At 33.6% G+C, this 17,082-nt stretch overlaps 1 long non-coding RNA gene across 1 annotated transcript; it reads left to right on the top strand.

Annotated features, from left to right (window-relative positions):
• The first annotated feature begins 11,265 nt into the window (after positions 1 to 11,265).
• LOC114295948 (uncharacterized) lies at positions 11,266 to 12,046 on the top strand. The gene is made up of 2 exons (XR_003641051.2): positions 11,266 to 11,415; positions 11,690 to 12,046. It is a non-coding gene; the product is annotated as an uncharacterized LOC114295948 (long non-coding RNA).
• Positions 12,047 to 17,082: the final 5,036 nt, after the last annotated feature.

The following is a 17,082-nucleotide window of genomic DNA, read 5'->3' as shown; positions in this document are numbered from 1 at the left end:
CGGACATCTAAAGTGTACGTGCTCTTTAGCTTTTTTGAACGGTCAGCAACATAGAATATGACATCAACGGTAGAGACTGAACATGACCCCACATTTACAGATTTTACGGATCCAGAGAGAGAGTCAGTGAATATTCCATTCTATTCTATTTCTTGTCGATGTAAATAGAAATAGTTTTTCCCAAGTATCAGGGAAAGTCTTTTTTTTTTTTGTACGGGGTAAAAAGATTCTGATTTTACGGTTCAGAGGACTTTTAATTGGCAAAAACATAAATTATATTTACACTTTCACCCCAAATTTAAGTGAAAATTCATCTTTTGAAAAAGAAATAAAAATTAAAGAAGCATTATATTTTGAAATATTTTAAATGAATTTAGATTTCAATTGGAAACTAATTTTGAACAATATTTATTCGGGGATGGGGTGACTGCTATGCTGTGAGGCACAACAATCACTGTTGCACAGTTATACACGCTCATTTTAGGATTTATTTTGATAATTTGAACCATTCATATTGTATAGTACATTGAATAAAATATACTTGTAAAAAATTAAGTTAATTGAATATCGTTAATTCTTTTATCCCCTCACATTAGTATTCATTTTAATATTTTAAATCACAATTGCCATTTATTTTTATACATACAAATGTGAATGAATGAAAAGATTAACGACATCCGATTAATTTAATTTTTTTACAGACATGTTTTACTCGATATACTCTAAAATATGAATGATTCAGATTATCAAAATAAATCCCCAAATAGACCCATATAACTGCACAATAGTAACCGTCGTCCCTTATTTCCTATTTATTCATATTTCAGTAGACCGTTTTAGTCCCTAAAAATACTCTAGCTTGCTTGAAATAGAAAATTTGATTAATAAAAACTCTATTACTTTATCAATTTATTCATTTTCCTTACTTATAATTGACGTAGCATTTCTAATCACTATTACAAAATTATAAATAGATCATATTTTTTATGTGTAATATATGTTATTTAATTATATATTTTAAGTTTTATCAAAGTATGATATTTGGAAATATGATTAAAAAGGGTCATTTTTAATCACACATTTTGAGTGTCATTAAAAGATGATTTCATCACACGTTATGATAATAAATATTTAGATCACACTTTTTACGTGTGATAATAAATATTTAGATCACACTTTTTATGCGTGATGTATAACTAATCAAATCTATGATAATAAACATCTAGATCACATATTTTAAGCGTGATTAATATCTAATAAAACATATGATTAATAATGAGATAGGATCACACGTTATCTGCATTTCTCATTACAATTAATGCGTCTGATAAAAAAAGAGTTCGACATATTTGAAAAATAATTAATATTATTTTTGTACGTATTGAAAGAATATAATACACACTATATACTATCCTTTAAATCACAATTACATATTAAATAGAATAAGATCATATATTTCATAAATAAAAGTTAAATGTACAAAAGCAGTAATATCTGTTAAACTACAGACCAACTAGTCTTTCTTACTAATGTAAATAAAATTGACATTGACTGGGGCCTTCACCTCATACTTTTTCAAGTTTTGGCTTGCATCATATTGCACCAGAGTAAGTGTAGCTACTAGTCTCACTGGACCACTGTGGTGCAATATGACCAAGTAACCAATCATCTTACTGTATTTGCTCTTATCTCTTCCCTAGCTTGTTTTTTCTTAAAGATCTACAAGGAAATTTCATGTAAGTTGGTTCAAACATAACAAATGCATCAGAATTAGAGTTCTACCAACTACGATAAGTTATATGAACAAAATTTCTCTTTAACAAATCCTAATAATAGTTTTTAAGTAAAGGTCCAAAGTTCCAAGCAATCACTACGTTTAAGTATAATCCAAACGAACTTATTTCCAAGATAGAAAATATCTTCTCCAGGTTTGTCCTGTCGAATTTCCAAGAGTGCATACTATATAAAGGGTTCATAAACTTTAAAGATTAAATTATTTTATCATCTCAAACAACTAAATTAATAGATATTCATATGAGGTAGTCTTAAATATAATAATATTTTCAAGCGAAGAGCAATATTTTTTACTCAATTCAATAGTTAGTTTCAGTTTTCATGGATAAATGAATGCAAAAATGAATGTGTAAAGACCATAGTTTGTTTTTCTAGCTAAGGTTAAAAATAGGTTTAAAAAAAAAAAAAAATTGATTACACTTTCTTAAATTAGTATAGTATTCATAACCCTTATTCACTTGTAATTCTCTTATTAGTTCAACACATGGTGTACCAAAATGTACAATTCGATGAGAAAATAAGCTACGACAAGGATTTTTGTAATCTTAGTACACGACTAACTAGAGATAATGAGGTTATAATGACTGACACTGCTTTTAGGGTCTTTAACTGTTGAAATATACCATACAACTTCAAAATTAGTTTTGTATGTATAGAGCCAAAAGTGAAATGGTATATACTCCCCTTAATACCTATATGTTTACTCTATAAAGTGTTCAAAAACTTTAAATAGTATTATTTATGATCTCAAATAACCAAATTAATAGATATTCATATGATGCAATGTGAAGGTAATAATTTTGTGAAATGGCAAAAGAGAATAACATAAATTTTACTCAATCAATTAATTAATTCTTTCTTATGGAAAAATGAATGTAAAGCCATAGCTTGTTTTTCTAGTTAAGGGAAAAAGTAAGTAAAAAATTGACAAAACTTTCTCAAAAGTATTCATAACCCTCATTCATGCGTGCTTCTCTTGCATCAAATCAGCACTTAGCGAGCAACTAAGCCCCAACATGGATTGTTGGAATCTTAGCACAGACAAACTCCAAATAAAGAGGTTATAAGAACGGACACCACATTTAAGGTCTTTGACCATTCAAACGTAATGTGTCTTCAAACCTGTTTTGCATTTTTTTCTAGCAGAGCCAAAATAGTAATTGGTATATATGCTCACCCTAAGACCTATGTGCATACTCAGTAAAGTGTTCAAAAGCTTTAAAGAGTATATTATTTACCATCTCAAACTATCAAATTAATAGATGTTAATATGATGCACTATTAAGGTTATAATTTTTTCAAGTGGCAAAAGAGAGGAGAACATAAATTATATACAATTCAATAGTTAATTCATTTTTAATGGAAAAATGAATGCGAAGATTGTTGTGCCTAGGAGGCAGAAAACATTCACACACAAGCATACAAGCAAGAATACATAAAGATTTACGTGATTCGGCAAATCGCTTACGTCCACAAAAAACGGATTGACTATATGGACAGAAATACAAAATTACAACAATGGATGAGGAGGAGATGCTATTCTCACTCAACTCTTGCTCACACTCTCTCTTGTTGCTTACTGTAATTCTCACACTCTCTTCTTTCACCACACCAAACTCCTCCCATTTACTACTTATTTATAGATGCAATAGGAGAGCCAATCCGCTGGCAACATTAAAGGTAGCCACCAACAAGATCAGCCACCCCTATCATGAGTAACTCAGTTGAATCTCTAGCTTCCTCATTTGTCTTCAATCAGCAGCTCCCTTCTTGGCCCTCATCTCAGAACCAACAAGTTTGTTTAGAATACGACATTACCCCCCAAAGTTCTCTTTTTTGGTTGGTTGGCTGGCCTGGAAAAACAGACTTAAAACTGTAGAGTATTTGCACAGACTTGGTATATTAGGCAGTAGTGTTTCTTTCCTTTGCCCATTTTGCAGCTCTGAAGTTGAATCTGAACTCCATGTTTTGCTTCACCACCATTTCTCTTGGTTTATCTAGTCTTCTGTGATTCATGATTGTGGATTTCATTGGTGTATACAAGAATCAGTGGAAGGTCTGTTCAACTGGTGGTTGCGTGGAAAATTTAAGAGCCTTGAAAAGAAAATCTAGAAAGCTATCCCTCTAGTGGTTCTTTGGACTCTTTGGAAATGTAGGAACTAGTGTGTCTTTTCTATGGCCCAACCCAACTCCTCTGGTGTATGTGAGCTTATCAAAATTAAAACAGCTCTTTGGCTCAAAGCATCTATAAAGGATTTTCCTTTCTCAATCGATGATTTTGTGCTCAAGTGGGATCAAATCAGAGGCTTCTCTTGTCTTTGCACCTAGGCTTCTAATTTCTTTCTTTCTTCTTTCTTTTTCATTCTTTGGTTGGTTCCTCACTAACCTAGGGGTGTGCTAGAGCCGTTCTATCGGGTGCCAATTGTGTTGGATCTAGATTGATAGCTTGCTGCTCTCTTCTCCCTCTTTATTGATTGTAACTTTGTTTCACATTGTTATGATCAATAAAGTTTTCTTTACTGATAAAAAAAAAAAAACAAAGTTGACAAAGAAAATCTGAGCCAATCTTCAACAAAGATCAATATAAAATCCATAGCTTCTTCTACACACTCTTAAAGTAGTTTTCACAATCCTCTTTCACTCGTGCGTTACTCGTGCATAACTCGTGCTTCTCCTACTTCAAATTAACACTCAGTATACCAAAAATTAGAGGTTAGTGAACAACTAAGCTTCAACTTGGATTGCAGTAATCTTAGTACGCAATAACTCCATATGAGAAGGTTTTTTAGTCTTGGACCATGGAAACATAATGTGTGATTTCAAAACCTGTTTTGCCTTTTTTATTGATTAGAGACCCCCCAAAAATGATAACATACACTCGCTCCCAGACCTATGTACATTCTATAAAGAGTTCAGAAACTTTAAAGGGTAATTAGTTATGATCTCAAACTAACAAATCAAACGATATTCATTTGATGTAGAGTCGAGAGAATAGTTTTGTCAAGTAGCAAAACAGAAGACACAAATTTTATTCAATTCAATAGTCAATTGTTTTCTCATGGAATAATGAATGCAAAGATGAGTAAAGACCATAACTTCTTTCTTTTTTTGGCTAAGGTTGCAATTTATACAAATGACGAGTGAATCAACTAAATTTGTCAACTTCTACAGCAATTAGAAATATTGGAATAAAAATTTCTAGTTGATAAAAGCAGTAATTTTAGACAAAACGACTCTTAATGACCTCTATTTTGATGGGAGGGTAATGTGTCATTTTGCTCGTATCTTTGTCTATATTGTGTGGGTGGCTCTAAATGCTCCCCAAAAATTTTTGAAAACCCCAACTCGAATTTTGAATTTTGAATTTTTTTTGGTAGAGACCACAAAAGACTCAATTAATTCCACTTGTATCCCTTTCACTAACCTGCTACCAGGATGGCCACCACCGCCAAAGCCTCTTCTGCTGCAGTTTTCATTTCCATACGCCCACCACCACTAGATTTGAACCTTACAAGTAGACAAAGAAGAAGCGAAAACGGCAGTGGAGTCCATAGTTCTAAATCGCGGTATCGGGTAACGTAACGGTATCGATCGCGGAGTATCGGTATCGGTAGTATCGACCGGTACGTAGCGGGTATCGGGCGTCGCGGCTGTGAAATTTCAAAAATCATTAGCAATCCATCTAAAACTCAATTTTATGCATTTTTTGACTCTTTTAGCCTTAATTTATCACATTTTAATCAAAATTTTGATATGTAGAGGCACTTTCTTGACTCATTTTCAACTAAATGATATGTATTTATTTTAGTCTCAACCTTTTTATTTGGCATATATGTTAAACTTTTAATATAAAATTGATGTGGAAATATTTTTTTACTTATTTTCAACAAGGAAATACTTCCACATGCACAACAAATTAATAAGAGAAAGAGGGACATGAAAATAAATCATTCGTTTCAGTCATAATCGCATACAAACAATCTACTACAAATCAACAACTCTAAAACTTAGTAATAAAAAGAATTACGTGGTGGTACAGAAGAATCTCCATATCTCACATCACTTTGATCATCACTATGACTTGGTTGGCCTATTTCTCCATATTGATATTCATGGTAGTAGTTATTGAAAGTGCATTGATCATAAGTAGTGTTGTTGCTGCCACTGCTACTTGATTGTTGTTGTGTCATTGCAAGCCCCCCTGTACCATAATTGAAACCCTCTATATATGGATATTGATGAGGTTGTTGAGAGTAGTTCCAATTTTCCATATAAGGTGGTTGATAGATGTGTGGTGGTGGTTGACTTGGAGGAGGGTAATAAGGATATGGTACTTGGCATATTGGTTGCCAATGTTGAGTTCCCCTTCCATCTTCTTGTCTAACTCCGAGATGTCCAAATTGATTTCTAAGGTCACGATGACCATAAATATCATCAATATGTCGTGAACGCCCAATTGATGCTTCTACATCAGGAGTAGAAATAGAATGTCATCGTTGCTGTGTAGAATCCCTGTTCCAATCATGATCAATATGATGAGTACTGCGTCTACAACCATGTGCAGAACCTGCAGACTCCCATTGTCCACCGCTACCACCACCTGTTGGAGGACGACTGCCATCACTATCATCTCCACTACCACTAGGTGGACTCAAACCACGACCCTCACTAGAGCCACTTCCAGTAGACCTTGCTCTTTGATGGTGTTGAGGTACTTGGCTACTAGTTGCATGATCTCCCTCATCATCATCATCATCATCAACAATCAACCAACCTGAGTTATCTTCATCATCCAAGACTGCATGTTCTCTCTCTTGAAGCCATGGAGTTAATAGATCATCTTCTTCAAATATGTAGTCAAGATTGATGAGGTTAAAAGATTCCTCTCTATCATCTTGGCTTTTTCGTGTTGCATGTCTGATCTTTAGCCTCATATTGTAATACACATAAACAAGTTTATTTAATTTTTTATACTTCAACCGATTCCTTGTCTTTGTATGTATCAGGCTAAATGTACTCCAATTGCGCTCACAATTAGAAGAAGACGTGGTTTGGCTCAATACTCTCACAGCCACTTTTTGGAGTGCCGGAGCCGATGTACCATAATGGATCCACCATTCAGCTATATACAAATCAATCAAATATTAGTGATTATGTTATAATTTGATATAGAAGTGTTGACAATGTAACAGTAATATATAATTAAAATAGTTAATAGTTCATTGAGTATATAATAATTACCAGGATTTGTTGCTTTCACTGCTCTTTGTGCTAACACAGTACCAAAAGAATCTTCTTTATTAGAAAATAAAGAGATCTGTAATGAACAAAAGGCAATAAGCAGTTTTACAAACACAATTCACAAGCCAAATAATAAGTTATCAACTTAACTAATATTAAATAATGACTAACTTGGTTTATCGCCTGTATTTGCTCGTTTAAATCTGGTAGAAGTCTTGAAATCACATTTCTAACTCCACTCATCACTTCTCGATGATTAGAAAGGTGCTCCCCATACTGGAATATGGGATTTAAAAAATAACCTACGTTCGAATATAAAATAATAATAAAAGTGAGACAAGGAACACATAATTTATAATTTAAATAAATTAAAAATTACTTACCAGCAGCATGCAAGTCTGTGTGTAGTTGGAAAGCCCATCGATTATCAATAATCTTCCAATAATCTACATAATAGCGACAATTTTGTTTGATGGCCAACTTTGCTCTATCCATCGCTTCATATATAAAACCCATTGTGGGCTTTTCATCCCCATCTACAAGTCTAAGCACCTTTAGAAGTGGTTCTTGAACTTTTAATACGTCTGCTGCCTTGGTCCAAAAATCTTTACTTTGTATAATTTTTTTCGCTTCTTTTGCATCATCCTTTTTGGACCATTTGCTGTGCTTCCACTCTTGAGAATGAAACATATCCTGTAAAGCAGTCTTATGTTTAACAATGCTTTCCAAAGTAATGAAATTGGTGGCAAAGTGTGTGATGACAGGACGTAACAACTCTCTATCTCCTGTGAATCTCTTTATGAAATCAACGACCCAATTGGAGTTGTAAATAAATCGTGTGATTACTTTTGCACAATCCAACACCTTTGCTACACTTTTTTTCTTCCCAATATCCTCTAACATAAGATCAATACAATGAGCTGCACATCCTGTCCAATACAGATTCTCCCTTTTTTGCATGAGTTTATAACCAGCAGCCTTTATCGCAGCTTCGTTATCAGTTACGATTTGCACAACATATTCTTCTCCAATTTCATCCACTACCTTGTCCATGAGGCCCAAGTAATAATCAGCTGTCCTACTAGGTACATCAGTTACATCCACAGACTTTTGAAAAATTGTTCCACGATTGCTATACACAAGAAAATTAACAATGTGCTTTCTTGTGGGCCCAGACCATCCATCACACATAATTGTAACACCTCTCTCAGCCCAACTAGATTTATGAGATTTTATCCAATTTTGTAAAGCTTCATACTCCATTGGTAAATACACTTCAGTTACCTGTTTAATAATAAATAACAAACAAAAACTATTAACAAGCATCTTAATAATTTATTTATTTTTAAACATAGATAGAGTTTTTTTAAACTTTAAGTTAGAGGCTTACTTCATAAGAAGTAGGTAGCTTTGTTCCTCTTCCAACCTCTCTTGCAGTATCCAACATTGGTTCTAGCCATTTAGAATTAACAACATTAGTAGGCACTGGAGTGAACAATACAAACTGGCTAACTGCTCTTCCTAATTTTTTCTTTGCTTCTTTCAAAAATCTAGAGGAGAGTTTGGATTGTTTGTTGCCTTTGGTCCTATGAAGATCCACATCTATGTCTAATAATTGAACTTCTGGAGAGGATGTATCAATCCATTTCCTACCTGTACTAGTCTCACGAACACTATGACTTCGCCGAGCAAAACCAGGAGGTGGTGCAACCTCAATATCACTAGCCCTATTTTGTCGGGCCATAACCATTTCTAAGTCCTCATCATTTTCATCATCATCACACTGACTGGCTCTAATTTGTTCTGTCAATTCCTCATTCATCTTCCTTTTGTCAATCTTTTTGCCCTTATAATTATTCAAATGATCCATCATTAGTGTTCGAACTTCACCACTGACATTAGCACTAGGTGCGACTTGACCTTTCATATGGGCCAAATGTTGCTTCAACCTAGTTATACCACCATTTAGCTCTTTTCCACAAAATTTGCACCTAATTTTATGCCTATTATTTTCTAGTGGAATTCCAAATTTCCAACCAATATCATCACTTGGAAGTTTTCCACTAGAACCACCTTCATGCGCCATTATAACTTTCAATTATCTACAATAACAGTTTTCAATTAACAAATATTGTAATTCGAATTTAGTTAGTAATAATAATGCATTTAAAATAAAACTAAAAAATCTATAATATTAAACATCTTTACTTAACAATTAAACCTCTTTAAAAAAATCTAACAGATTAAACCTCTATAAAAATAATCTGATATAAAAAAATCTGGAATAAAAAGATTTGACAGATTAAAAAATCTAAAATAATAAAAAAAATCTGAAATAAAAAATCTGACAGATTAAATCTCTTTAAATAATATATATAAATAATCTGATATAAAAAAAATCTGGAATAAAAAGATTTGACAGATTAAAAAATCTAAAATAATAAAAAAAATCTGAAATAAAAAATCTGACAGATTAAATCTCTTTAAATAATATATATAAAAAATATATATATTGAGCATATGTGCATTTAAAATATATATAAAATATATTTTTATATATAAAAAATTATATTCTATGCTGATAATATATATATATATATATATATATATATATATAAAATTATGGGAGAACAAACCTACTCCTGAGTTGTAAAATTATGAGTTCTATTCACCTTCTGAACTTATGTGCATTTAAAATTATGTAAAAATTGCCCCTGAATTCTATTGAACCTCAATAATATATATAAAAAATTATGTGCATTTAAAAAAATAACCACAGGAAAAAAAAATTATAGACAAACCCCACCTCCGTGCGCCATTATAACTTTCAATTATCTACAATAACAATTTTCAATTAACAAATATTGTAATTCTAATTTAGTTAGTAATAATAATGTATTTAAAATAAAAATAAAAAATCTAAAATATTAAACATCTTTACTTAATAATTAAACCTCTTTAAAAAAATCTGATAGATTAAACCTCTATAAAAATAATATGATATAAAAATAATCTGAAATAAAAAGATTTGACAGATTAAAAAATCTAAAATAATAAAAAAAATCTGAAATAAAAAATCTAACAGATTAAATCTCTTTAAATAATATATATAAAAAATATATATATTGAGCATATGTGCATTTAAAATATATACAAAAAATATTTTTCTATATAAAAAATTATATTCTATATAAAACATTATATTCTATGCTGATAATATATATATATATATATATAAAATTATGGGAGAACAAACCTGCTCCTGAATTGTAAAATATGAGTTCTATTCACCTTCTGAACTTATGTGCATTTAAAATTATGTAAAAAATTGCTCACGAATTCTATTCAACCTCAATAATATATACAAAAAATTATGTGCATTTAAAAAAATAACCACAAAAAAAAAAATTATAAACAAACCGAACCAAACACAACTTATAAACCAAAGCTATGACTTTCTTTCTTGACCCAAAACAAAAAAAGCAGACCCAAAACAAAAAAAGCAGAGCATCGTATGGTGAGGTGAGAGAACAAACAGAGCATGAGTGAGAGACAAACCTTCAACGAAGAAGCTTCAAATCGGTGATGGATTTGGGTTTGATTCGATGCTTCTCCCTGCAGGCCGCAACACTTTACAAGATCGAAGCTCCTGGGAGATAGATTTGGGTTTGATTGAGGAGTTGGGTTTGGTCCGATTGAGTTTTTCCTCAAAGGTTTGTAACACATTTATGGTATCCGTCCGTGAGTCTGTGTATGTATTATTGTCCGTGAGTCTGTGTATGTATTCCGTGAGTCCGTGAGTCTGAGTTTTTCTTCAGAGGTTTGGTCCTTTTGCTTTATTTTTGCAGGTACTTTGGTCCATGTTTTTTTCTTTTACAGGTTCTTTTGCTTTGTTTTTCTTTTCCTCAAAGTGCTTTGCTTTGCTTTTTAGGTGATTGCTTTGCTTTTCTTAATTGTTTTTGCAGGTAATTGCCGTGCTTTGCTTTGCTCAACAACCACACTCATACATACACAAGACACTGTCATTTTTCAGCCGTATCGGCATGTATCGGACAACAAATCGCTTACGTATCGGATTCAGCCCGATACGTATCGGGAATCGGCCGCTACGGCCGTGAAATTCAGTCTCGCCGGTATACCGGTGAGTATCTGACTCGGCCCTATCATTTTCCGGTACGAACCGGCCGGTACGGAACGTACCGGCCGATATTTAGAACCTTGGTGGAGTCCCACCATCTCAAGGTCAAGTTGGTGGTCGAAGAGGTCACAAGTACAGGCCAATGGTTGCCCATGACCACAATTGCGTTGTCCTCGAGAGTTCTCTCTCGATCTTGGATCTGCTTTCTTTACTCTTTTCCCCAATCACAAAAAGTCCTTTAAGTAAGCCCTAATACGATTCTCTTTCTATCTGGGTTCCTCAATTTGAATATGTGTGTGTGTATATGTGCACGCGCGCGCTTTTGCATTGATAAATATGTAGATATGTGTTGTTTCTTTGTCAATTTAATATATTATTTAGTGGGAAGTATAAGTTAATGCTTGAAGTTGGATGCTATGGAGATTTCATACTTGTAATGTTGTGGGTTTCACGTACACTGTTAAGAACTTTAAATTGATTCCCTTTTAATTGGATTTTGAATCTCTATTTTGCAAGAAGAAGAAATAGGAAGGGCAGACGGTGATGACAACGGTGAGGGCGATAATAGCTGGGGTTTGAAAAGGAAGAAGATGATGGTGATGATGATGATGAAGAAGGAGTCAGGCTATTGGCCGAAATCAAGCTTCTGGCCAGAGCAGTGTTGTTTAAGTTTACGGTTTTGGCCATTTTGGTCATTTAGTTAGGTGACAAAATTGTATTAAAAAAAAATTTGAAAAATGGAGTGTTCAACTTAAATTTTAGGGTGCACTCAGAGCTACCCATGTTGTGTATATGGCCTACTATTTTACACAAATGGAATGAAATTAGAGAAACACTTAAAGAAAATAAGATTTATTTATTTTCCGAATGGAAGGGTTGGAGGGTACATAAATTATCCAAATAATCTCTGTAGTTTACACGATGTGTTAATTTGGTCTCTGTAGTTTAATTTGCTCGATTTTGTCCATTAATTTAACGGATTGTGTCATTTTAGTCTAATAAATAACGGTTGTTAAGTTAATTTAATGGAATGTCAAACAATGTGTCAATTTAGTCTCTGTACTTTACACGACGTGTCAATTTGGTCCTTGTAGTTTTAATTTTCTCAATTTTGATAGGGACTAAATTGAGACATTGTGAAAAATACATGGACCAAATTGACACATTGTTTGACTTTCTGTTAAATTAACTTAACAATCATTATTTATTGGACTAAAATGACACAATTAATTAAATTAAGGGGCAAAATCGAGAAAATTAAAACTATAAGGACCAAATTGACACCGTGTAAACTATAGGGACTATTTGGATAATTTTCTCATGTATATATGTATATGTAAACGAATATGTGTGTATATATGTGTGTGTTCATATAAAATCATATAACACAATACCCTCACATATGATGAAAATTGGCTTGAAGGTGAGTACGATCACCCTCGAGCCTAAGCATGCCTTTGAAGTTCGGTCAACTCATCATCTTGACCTCAAAGCCCGTCTACACCCACTAATACACCAAAATTTTTGAAAAATAAATAAATAAAATTAATCGTTGGTCATTGGGCTAGTAGGCATTGGCCCTGCACAAACTATTTTTCTTTTCAATCTTATTTATTTTATTTTTTTTCATTCTAAGTTCGTGGCTATAAATACTTAACTCCACAATCATCGTTTTTCACTATTCAATGTTTTCAATCTCAAATCCCTCTAAATTCTCACTAAATCTCAAGTATCTGTTAGCCTTTCTTTTATCATTACTGAAAATCGATCAATAATTCACTTCCTCTCTTTTTTTCAATTGCAATCCAAATCAACAAGTAATTGTCATTATTTGGCATACAGTGTAAATAGATTGATTGATTATTGATTCACTACATGAAATTGAGATAAAAGTCAGGTATGCTTCACGAATTTTTCATTTAATTGATTTGTATAGTTTTTTTTTTTCTTTCACAAACCATAACTGTAATTGTTAGGCTTGTGTTTGTTCTATATACTGATACTACATATACACTATCGTATTAAGATAAAGAATAGAAGGATGGGATCATGAAGATAATGAGGTAGGTTTAAAATGCGACGAGATCGATGGTAAAGTGGTGACCTTCGGTGTGAAAAGAGTATTGGAATAAAAGTTGAAATATTTGACAAGGCTGATAGGGGAGATGGCACAATTTATCCATAAAATTAACATAAATTATAAGTTTTTGATTGTATAATTCACTCTAAAAATTATAGAATTTTAAAAATAAAAGATTGAAAATTTTCACAAGCCCAGACATAGGTTAATTTAGGATAAAATTACTGATTAGGCAATTTTCATTTTTTAAATTGCTTCAAAACGTAAAAGTTCAATAATAATTTCAAGAAATGTTTTTATGAATATGGAGTTTTAGAGAAGAAAAAAATTCGTTATCTCCTTGTATTCAGACAATGAATTTTCACAATTTTTGGATATGTGAAAATTCAAATTGAGAGCTAAAAATTGTGTGCTTGAATAATTTATTCTCACGCATTCAATCTCTCATTGTATCTAGTTGAATTCCTTCCTCTCAATTCAAATTATGCTAACTTACATGTAATTCATGGTAACTTAGTTTGGATATTGTTGTCCCGAGTTATGTTGGGAATCCTAAATAAATTATCAATTTTTTTATCAAACCTCTTACATGGATATAAGACCCGCACACGTGTAAGAAGTTTGGTATAAAATTTAATAATTTATTTGGGGTGTATAACATTTTCCTTGTTGCCCCAACCACAAGCATTGGAAATAGAAGCAGTATAAATCTAAGCCGTGAAAATGAGATAATGAAGGTGAAGACAAATTAGTGGCAAAAAATACAAATGAATAGACTATGGACCTAGTCTCTTAAATTTTTACAAACTAGGGACCTCACAATCGAATACTTTTTATGTGGACTAGAACTAAAGGAAATTGTGTGTGTCAATTTCCGACCACACTACCAATCAAGCACTCAGCTAGAGAACACTGACAGAATAGATTAATCATGAACGATCTTAGACCCATGAGGATGCCTCTCTTTTATAGTCAACACTTACCTAATCCCAATAAAAGCTTAGCTCCAATGGACTTAGGATTACTACTAATCTTAGACTCCCAGTAGGATTGGGACAAACTCTCTAAGAGTCTTATCTTTACCCAAACTGAAGTCCTCTCTCATTCTAAGGCTCTTGTCTCTTATCCGCTTATTTTGGATTTCGGTATCTTCGCAGATAACCTCGGCCTAGCCGAGATGATCTCGGCGTCATGACCAGGACACGTGGCACTTCGGTGACACCCCAGCCACGTGTTGTCATTCAAAAATTATGTCCCCACAACTGTCCCCTAAGTTCTATTACCTCGGCATCCTGAGGTGATGGAACCTATAGCATTCTTTCCTTTAATCATGACCCCGATTTAACTTCAGCTTGTAAATTTTTCTTAAAATTTCAACAAGTGTTAAACATGACATTGATTTAACTTGAACTTGTAAATTTTTAAAATTTCAACAAATGTTAAACATGATCTTGGTTTAACTTCAACTTGTAAATTTTTAAAATTTCAATAAGTGTTAAACATGACATCGGTTTAACTTCAACTTGTAAATTTAAATTTCAACAAGTGTTAAACACGTCATCGGTTTAACTTCAACTTGTAAATTTAAAATTTCAACAAGTGTTAAACACGTCCTCGGTTTAACTTCAACTTGTAAATTTTTCTTAAATTTCAACAAGTGTTAAACATGATCTCAGTTTAATTTCAACTTGTAAATTTTTCTTAAAAATTTTAACAAGTGTTAAACATGATCTCAGTTTAATTTCAACTTGTTGAAATTCAAGAAAAATTTACAACTTGAAGTTAAACATTGTGTGTGTCAATTTCTGACCACACTGCCAATCAAGCACTCAGCTGGAGAACACTAGCAGAATAGATTAAGTCCGAACGACCTGTCACAAAAAGAAGAGATTCTAGCAGTGGTTCGTCCACCGGGGGCACTCCGACGATCAAGTTAGTTATCTCTCAAAGATAGCAATTAGTGCTTAACTCACTATTCAGAATATAAAAAGCATACCTTAGACCCATGAAAGTGCCTCTCTTTTATAGCCAACACAAACCTAGTCCCAATAGAAACCTAATTTCAATGGACTTAGGATTACTGCTAATCTTGGACTCCTAGTAGGATTGGGATAAACTCTCTAAGAGTCTTATCTTTACCCAAACTGAAGCCTTCTCTCATTCTAGGACTTTTGTCCCTTATTCGCTTATCTCGGATTCTGGTATCTTCATAGATAATCTCAGCCTAGCCGAGATCATTTCGGCATCATGACCAGGACACATGGCACCTTAGCTGGCACTTTGGTGACACATCGGCCACGTGTTGTCGTTCAAAAATTATGTCCCCACAACTGCCACCTAGGTTCTATTACCTCGGCATCCTGAGGTGATAGAACCTATATCATTCATTCCTTTAATCATGACTCCGGTTTAACTTCAACTTGTAAATTTTTCTTTAAAATTTCAACAAGTGTTAAACATGATATCGGTTTAACTTCAACTTGTAAATTTTTCTTAAATTTCATCAAGTGTTAAACATGACCTCAGTTTAACTTCAACTTATAATTTTTTCTTAAATTTCAACAAGTGTTAAACATGATCTCAGTTTAACTTCAACTTGTAAATTTTTCTTAAATTTCAACAAGTGTTAAACATGACCTTAGTTTAACTTTAACTTGTAAATTTTTCTAAATTTCAACAAGTGTTAAACCGATATTGGCTTGAAAATTTCAACTCCCAAGCATCATTCTCTAGCCCTCTGTATGGCTTCCACCTACTCCTTTGTGGACCTTATATAAAAAGTTTTTAACTCGAGCTGAGCTTTTCTCTTCTCGGACTTAATCATTTAAGCTGAGATCTTGTCTTCTAGAATCTGGGATCTGCTCACTTTAGGCTGAGCTCTTCTTTTCTCAGACCTAATCATCTAGGCCGAGATCGTGTCTTTTGGGATTCTCCATGCCCGACCTCCTGCGATGGGCGGTGAGAATGTCCCTTGGTCCCGCAATGCTGAGAAACTGTAGGAACCGTTTTCTGCCTCCCTTTCTGGGCACCTTTCTTGGCTGCTGGAATCGGCGTATCTTGTAGAGGAAACAATGGCTGCATAACGTTGTTCTGCATCAAGAAATTGACGACCGTTTGCAGGTCTGCCAATTTGTTCGTCATTCCCTTCATCTCGTCGTCCCTCCACAAGCATCTATCTTTCCATACCTGGAGGTCGTCCTCGTAATAATACCCGCTCCGGTCCGATTTCTTCGGTACGCCGCCCTCCTGGCCGACGTTCTTTCCTCCATGATTCTTATCACGAGTCTCTTCGTTGCAGTTGTCTTCTTCGATGTCAAGGTCAATATGTTTCCCACTCTTAGTAGGTATGTCATCCCGACCTTCTCTTTCTGTCCGTAGTTGGCCATCTATTCTCCTTTCGTTCCCACAGACGGTGCCAAATTGTTTGTGTCAATTTCCGACCACACTGTCAATCAAGCACTCAGTTGGAGAACACTGACTGAATAGATTAAGCCCGAATGACCCGTCACAAAAAGAAGAGATTCTAGCGGTGGTTCGTACACCCGGGGGCACTCCGACGATCAAGTCAGCTATTTCTCAAAGATAGCAATTAGTGCTTAACTCACTATTCAGAATATAAAAAACATACATTAGACCCATGAAGGTGTCTCTCTTTTATAGCCAACACAAACCTAATCCCAATAGAAGCTTAGCTTCAATGGACTTAGGATTACCGCTAATCTTGGACTCCCAGTAGGATTGAGATAAACTCTCTAAGAGTCTTATCTTTACCCAAATTGAAGTCCTCTCTCATTTTAGGACTCTTGTCCCTTATCCGCTTATCCCGGAT

This window comes from Camellia sinensis, chromosome 1, assembly GCF_055761805.1.
Source record: "Camellia sinensis isolate YWXY chromosome 1, ASM5576180v1, whole genome shotgun sequence".
Classification (NCBI taxonomy): Eukaryota; Viridiplantae; Streptophyta; class Magnoliopsida; order Ericales; family Theaceae; genus Camellia; species Camellia sinensis.
This window is presented reverse-complemented; position numbering and strand designations above follow the sequence as displayed.